This window comes from Ursus maritimus, unplaced genomic scaffold (assembly GCF_017311325.1).
Source record: "Ursus maritimus isolate PB19 unplaced genomic scaffold, ASM1731132v1 scaffold_9, whole genome shotgun sequence".
In the NCBI taxonomy this organism is placed as follows: Eukaryota; Metazoa; Chordata; class Mammalia; order Carnivora; family Ursidae; genus Ursus; species Ursus maritimus.
In genome coordinates, this window is record NW_024427107.1 from 49,504,432 (window position 1) to 49,511,293 (window position 6,862).

General features: G+C 35.8%; 1 protein-coding gene across 2 annotated transcripts in view; it reads left to right on the top strand.

Moving 5' to 3' along the window:
* Positions 1-6,862, top strand: part of ZFPM2 (zinc finger protein, FOG family member 2) — a 442,921-nt gene that overhangs the window by 403,168 nt on the left and 32,891 nt on the right. The gene's annotated exons all lie outside the window — the stretch shown is intronic.

Here is a 6,862-nt window from a genome sequence, read left to right on the forward strand (position 1 = left end):
TTTTAACCAACTTACGTAAGTGCCTGCTTTGTGAATACCAAAGAGGACCCAGGGCAATAATCGCCAACATCTTTCATTGGCTCGGGTGGGAGCATTTACGCTATGGCATCAGTGAAGGGGACAAGATCATTACGTTCACTGCAGTTCTGAAAATTATGGGAGTCTTGCCTATCCAAGATAATGCTTGGCAGCTGAAAGTATCATACACACACACACACAATGCTCTATTCATTTACTCCACATACAATAGTAGTTACTTTTATCTAACAGCCACATTATACTTATCCGTAGTTGTGTCATAATTCAAACTAAACTTAATAATAGATGGACCTGTGACTCTAAAATGAATATTTATAATAACTTAAAGCAATTTATAATTGCTAAAAGTAATATAGAATAATATTCCAGATANGGAAATATTATTATGTTTTTGGGTTTCCTATTTCCATTCAGTTTTAACAACAAAAAACATTTTGCTCTATTTTTTTAGGAGTCTCATAGTGAAATCTTAGAAACATATTGATCAAAAACCTTGACTAGATCTTTACTAAAGGAAACTAGTTTCAGTGTGCATCCCACAGTTATTCTGATGCACCAAATAGAAGAGCTGTTGGAGAAAGCACTGTTAACGCTGAAGGCTCATAGAGAAATTAGGCCTCAGGTATACTTGGTTGGCCTATTATAATATGAATGGGTCATTCATTTTGGAAGATATCCACAGCTGACCAGAGTCATTATATGAAACTCATGCTTGAGCTTACTGATCTGTGTTATCAGGCATGTTTTTATTTAGATCATGACATTCCCTTCCAAAGATATTTTTAATGTGCCGTTTGATAGGAACTGGTTGGAAATTAGCGAGGTTCTAAAGTATTTAACTGGATTCTTACCATTATGTAGCTCCCTTTCACACATAACAATGATTAAGCTTAGGCCCATGGAAAACCATTTTATTTCATTTGCAAGCTCTACAAACTCACCTGGAGCTGTCTCATGATGGCAGTATTTGTTGGCATGGCATTGTCACTTTACCCCATCTGTCAATTTTAATCTTTGAATCAGTTGAGCCAAAGTATCACTCTTTTTATTTTGAAGGTGAAGAAAGTTAGACTCCAAAAAAATGGGAAGGACTTCCCAAATTTATAGTAGCACATGCTATATAAGAATCAGTTCTCCTGACTTTGCCGTCATGGCCAAAGGTAAACAGAACAGTAGCTAACCTGGGTTCCTTTACTAGGCCAAGACTCCTCTCCACAATATTAGCCTCATACATTTCTCATGAGCCAACTCAAAACCTACCTCTTTTCCTAAGGCTTGCCCAATTACTTAATGTAGGCATAATGATTTTTTCTGCTCCCATAAACTCCTATAAATGATGTTTGTATGATTCAGCTTGACACATGAATTGTCTCTTAATGACTGCATGCGCTTTGTGTGTGTGTGTGTGTGTGTGTGTGTGTGTGTGTGCACTACCCAGCCAGATAGTAAGTTCCTAGAGTCAAGGAACTCAACTCTCTTTAGTAATATCTTGAACTGTAATTGTAGTAGGCATGGCAAAATGATGGGTCCATTTATGCATGAATGAATTCAACCATGAATTCTTTTCATTCATCATGACCTTCTCTGCTTTCATACCCTGTGTATTGATCAAAGCAAGGAGAATGCCTCCTCAGTGTTCCTGACCATTTGTAGGGATAATGATATCCCTTCATTTAACACATGTGTACTGTTTGCCTACATGTGCTGGACATTCTGATAGGTTTAAGGATAGGATAGTGAACAAAACAGACAAGACTTGTTTTCTGCAGCTCTGGAAAGTGAGGCACTGGATTGGCAGAATTCAAATCAGCCAGTGAGTGAAGAAAAGGGCAGTATATATACCGAGGCAAGGATTTAGGATTTTTATTTCATGGTCCGTAGTTTGGCATTTACATTTTTTAAAGCACTGGGACTTCTTTAGGTATATGATTAAAAGAAGATATATTTTAAAAATCAACAAACCCACTTTTGAAAGGTCTTACTTAGCACATTTCCAAACAGGCAATAGACTCCAATTAAAAATAAAAGCAAGTAATGGCGTGTATCATCCATGCCCCAGTCACACAGGCTTGAGCCCCTTTTCTGAGCTAGGCATTTTATATGTACTATACAATCCTCAGGACAACTCTAGGAAGTAGGAGCTATTATCCCATTTTACAGAAAAATGAACTGAGACTCAGAGAGACTAAGCCATTACCCAAGGTAACACAGTGAAAATATGACCAAAATTATGGTAGAACACACAACACAAGTTTGTCATCTTATGGCAGCCTTTTAAATTATACCAAACTGTGTCATATTATCTCTCTTTCACCTGGCTCTATGTCAGAGGTATTTTAAAGATGACGTGAATTTCTGAGAACATATTTCTATGGGCAGAATAAACATTGCATTTGCCAGTGGACACTGGCATCTCAGTACATAGATCCAGTAGGAAGTAAGGTCTGCCTATGTCCAGAGTTAAGGGAAAAGAGAAAGCTACCACCCCGCTTTTATGAGGACAGCCTGAGCACTTTGAGTCGTCGTATGCTTTCCCCTTCTGTATTCCCCATTGCCTTGACCAGAGTGCGTGTTCCATGAATAGAGGTGAGTAAGTGGCAGAATAAATTAATAATAAAAATTACCTCATCCTTGCCACCTAATGTTTTGTGCTGCCTAATGCGACCAGGTAATGCTGGCCTATAAATTGCAAATTCAGGTATAGAGGAAGTCTGTCAGACTATGCTCTGAAAGTTTTTTTTATGTCTTTCTAAATTACTGCCCTTTTTAATAAGCTCTAGAGAGGCTCAGGACAATTTCATGATGCACTGAGAATGCAGGAGGTGGACATTTGTACTTCTGCACTGCTAATGCCTCTTGGACTCAAGAGAAAGTTGACTCAGTTATATAAAAATATCAGTTTTTCTGAATTCCCTTACAAACCTTGTGTACCACTTCCCTAAATAATATATTTAACTCAGAAAAGAACGAGACAACAGAAGGAAGGAAAATTTACAGATTTTAACAGTATGAGCATTTTGTAAAAAGTCACAGGGAGCTTGACTAAAAAAAACAATAATGATATAAAAATGTAAATGTTATTATTTGATCCCCAGAAATAAAGTGGAAACTCAATATATTAGTTTAAGGTCCAAAACAAATAAATGCAAAGAAATTGACAGATACATTATAGGAAAGACATTTAAGAAACATTTTGAACAAAATGTAAGTAGTGGATTATTTGAATGCTGCTCCTTCCCATAGAACATATGTATTATATATGTTAATGCATAGCCCCTTGGAAGCCTCTTTGAAAATCAATTACACTGCCATACGTGCTCTTGACCTACTAAGAATATGTGTACTGATAATATTAATTCCAAGATGGTGCAAGGTCTTAGACTGAAATATTCAACTTTCCACACTTTAGTAAAAATTCTAATACTCTGATGAGTGACAGACAGCACACTGAATATTTTCTTTCTTTCTCTTTTTTTTGGGGGGGGGCGGGTAATGGAGTTTTAGTAACACAGGGTGCACAGAGTTAACACAAATCCTCCTCTCCAATAAAGATAGCCACCAAGGGTCCTGACTACAGGAGGGGTCATAGCTCACTCCAGTATCTGTCCTCTCAAACCTTCATTTTGGTGTCACCTATATCATGTTAAACTGGCAAAACTCCTTGTGAGTGGGCACAATGCCAACATGACAGATGGCTCCGAGCTGGGCATGCCAAGGGACCAGTATGTGCATCAAGTTTGACTATTAAAAATGGAGTTTCCATCCAGGAATGTTGTTCATACAAATATTTTTGCACATTTATAGTTTTTATTTTTAAAATTATTGCCCAAACTATGTTATGCATGTGCATCACACGCATGCGTACACACACACACACACCTTCCCACATTTGCTTTAGAATTTTTAAAATTAACTGCTTAACCAGATTTTCAATATAAACAAATCCAGACTCAGTGGTACAGTACTGATAACACATGATTTAATCTTTAACCTTGGGTCAGTGTTTCCAATGTAGATACATTGTTAACAATTAGAAAATCTTTATTATTATGAATAGTATTTGTCATGTTCATTTATTTATTGAACCAGAATTTTTTAATCCCTATTTAAATTTCTCTGAATTGTGTGTAATAAATATACATATTTATAGAAAGTATATACTAGAGCAAAAAATTAAAATATCACATCAGTCATAATCACTGTATTTCTCCTTTTTCATAGTTCCACTGGTTCTATCAGCTTTAAAAAACTCAATCTGCAATCTAAAAAACAAAACAAAATCCCAATAATTTAGGACTCTGTGCAATTACAAATAAATCCCGAATTTTGGTGGTTTGCAGCCAATACCTATTTTCTGGGTTCCTAGCATACAGAATATTAGCAAGTGCATATTTATTCCAAAAATGCAGCAACAATAGAGGTCTGAAAGCTAAACAGGGCCAATCTTCTTTGGGAATAACAGTCTGAAGTCAATGATATAAATCACTCTCCAAAAAGTAACAGGGCCAACAAAAGAACAGAAAAAGAAATCTGCTTTCAAGACCATTGCCTTCTAGGACCTCAAGCAGGTGATATTTTACAATCTTCCCTACTTGAAGTTTCCACGGATAGGCTTGGCCATTCCAAGTAAAATAATTATAAGAAGGGAGTAGAGCAGACATTTTTAAAGCACCTGTCCTGGGTTCATCCTTGTGCTATGTCCTTCCTACAAAATGGTCGTATATCATCTACTGCAATCATCTGATGGTAGACAGGATAATCCCCATTTTCCAGATGAGGAAAATGTGTCTCAGAAGGATTAAGTAAATTGCCCAAGGTCGCACAGACGCTAAATATTCAGAGCTGAGTTCCTCACTCAGATTTGTCTGATTTTCAAAATGCCAGCTCTATGTACTCTGTCACAGGGTTCATTTGGTAACCTAGCAAATGGAAGAAGACCGATAGCAAGTTTGGTGATTGACTAAGGGTTTGGGGGTTGCTCTTCATATCTCAAAGAAGGGGGTCACAAACATCATGGTCTTAAGAATAAAAGCAGCCAACCTGCCTAGAGCCTATCAGCATAGTAGGGAAGCTTCTATTAACACAAAAAATCTGCCCTTCTTAGAAACTGAATAGTAATAAACTAATTATTTTCAGGGTCTGGAAATAGAAGGATACAACTATTGGAGTAGGATATTTTATTGACCAAATTTCCATCCCGTTGTTTCATTTGGAGTCCTTTTAAGATTGATTGGTGAGATGCAGGACTCCCTCGGATCTTCTAGAACAGTAAGCAGGAGATGCAGGGAGTAGACAGAAGTACAATGCAGTCCCTTCTCCTACAGAAGCTAGATTTTAAAATTGCAGGGTTCTGGTGACAAAGGTAGATCACATTTTAAATTACGTATCATGAGGTAAGAATGGATTTTGTGAAAATGTTTGAAAACTTAGGAAATGTGTGTGTGTGTGTGTGTGTGTACACTATATTATCATTTGAAAATCATCAAAATCAAATTATAACAAAAATTAATTTTCAAAAACAATGTTTGCTAAGCATATTCAGGGTTTTCACAGATAATATTCTTCTATTATAATTAGAAATTTAATAGATATTCCTTTTCTTGATTTTTATTATCCTTGATTTATTATCCTTTTATTATCCTTGATTATTACTTTTTTATTACTTTTTCCAATAATTTTCTAAACCAATAGTTTAAAAAAATCAGTGTTTTCTTGTTGGAGAAGAAAAAACCTCAAGGTCTTCCACAGATTCAAAGAATATTGTAATAAGTTAGATTGTGCTCAAGAACGTGAAAGGGAATAACCATTTCATTCTTAGACCCTTGACTCTATTATATTTCCCTTGCAAAATGAAATGTGGTTTTTTTTATGATTTTTTTTCTTTTAGTTTCATGGTACATTGCTATACTTGATGCGATTTCAGGGTAATTTTATACAATTTTGTAAATGACTTAAGTGATGTAATGCACTGAGATACACAGTAAGGTGTTCTAAAATCTGCCGTTGCCATTTGGAAGAAGAACACCAAGGATTCAATAAGCATTTGAACAGAAGTCAAATTCAGAACCCCTAGTGTGCAGAGAAGTTTGATGTACCTGTCTCCACCTCTCTTTCTTTCCTTCCGGCAAACACGGGCTCTAGCTTTCAGAATTCATAAAGACCTTTGATTTTTAAACAGTTAGGACTAAGTTCTCTGTTTCATTTAAAAGCAAAATGCTTACAGATTTCAGAAGTAAGTGGTCAGTATACAATGTATCACTTATTTCCCTTTTGAACACAGTTGGTATAAAGGTTTTAGGCTTTAACGTAAGCCATCCTTTTCCACATCCCAGAATCACTGAATACAGACTTTGCTATAAACATCACAAAACCTATTATTTTTTGGTGCTAATTTTTTTTAGTATGCTCATAGTTAACCAGCAGTGCTTTTAAATTTACTTAAATAGTACCAGTGTTAGTTTAATCTAGTTCATAAACCAGGTTGTTTAAAATTCACATATTTTTCATATTTTTTTAGATCATTCAAGCACTGTCAGTTTCCCCTTAATAAAGCTAATCTTCAGTTCTGCGTTTAGCTCCAGTATGCCAGTACAATTTACATTTTGATTCACCGTAAAATTCTAACTTTTCATATTATTTCATTCTGGAGTTCGACTTGCTTTATTTAATAGATTGTCCTTTGATCTCATGGAGACAATTGCATTTTACTTCTCTAATGAAGCTGGTATTATTATAGCCAAGTGAATGTTGCACCAAATGGTAGAAGAAATCCCAAAGGGAAGCATGCCTTTTCTCCATGGAGGTTGGAAAAAAGCATAACTCA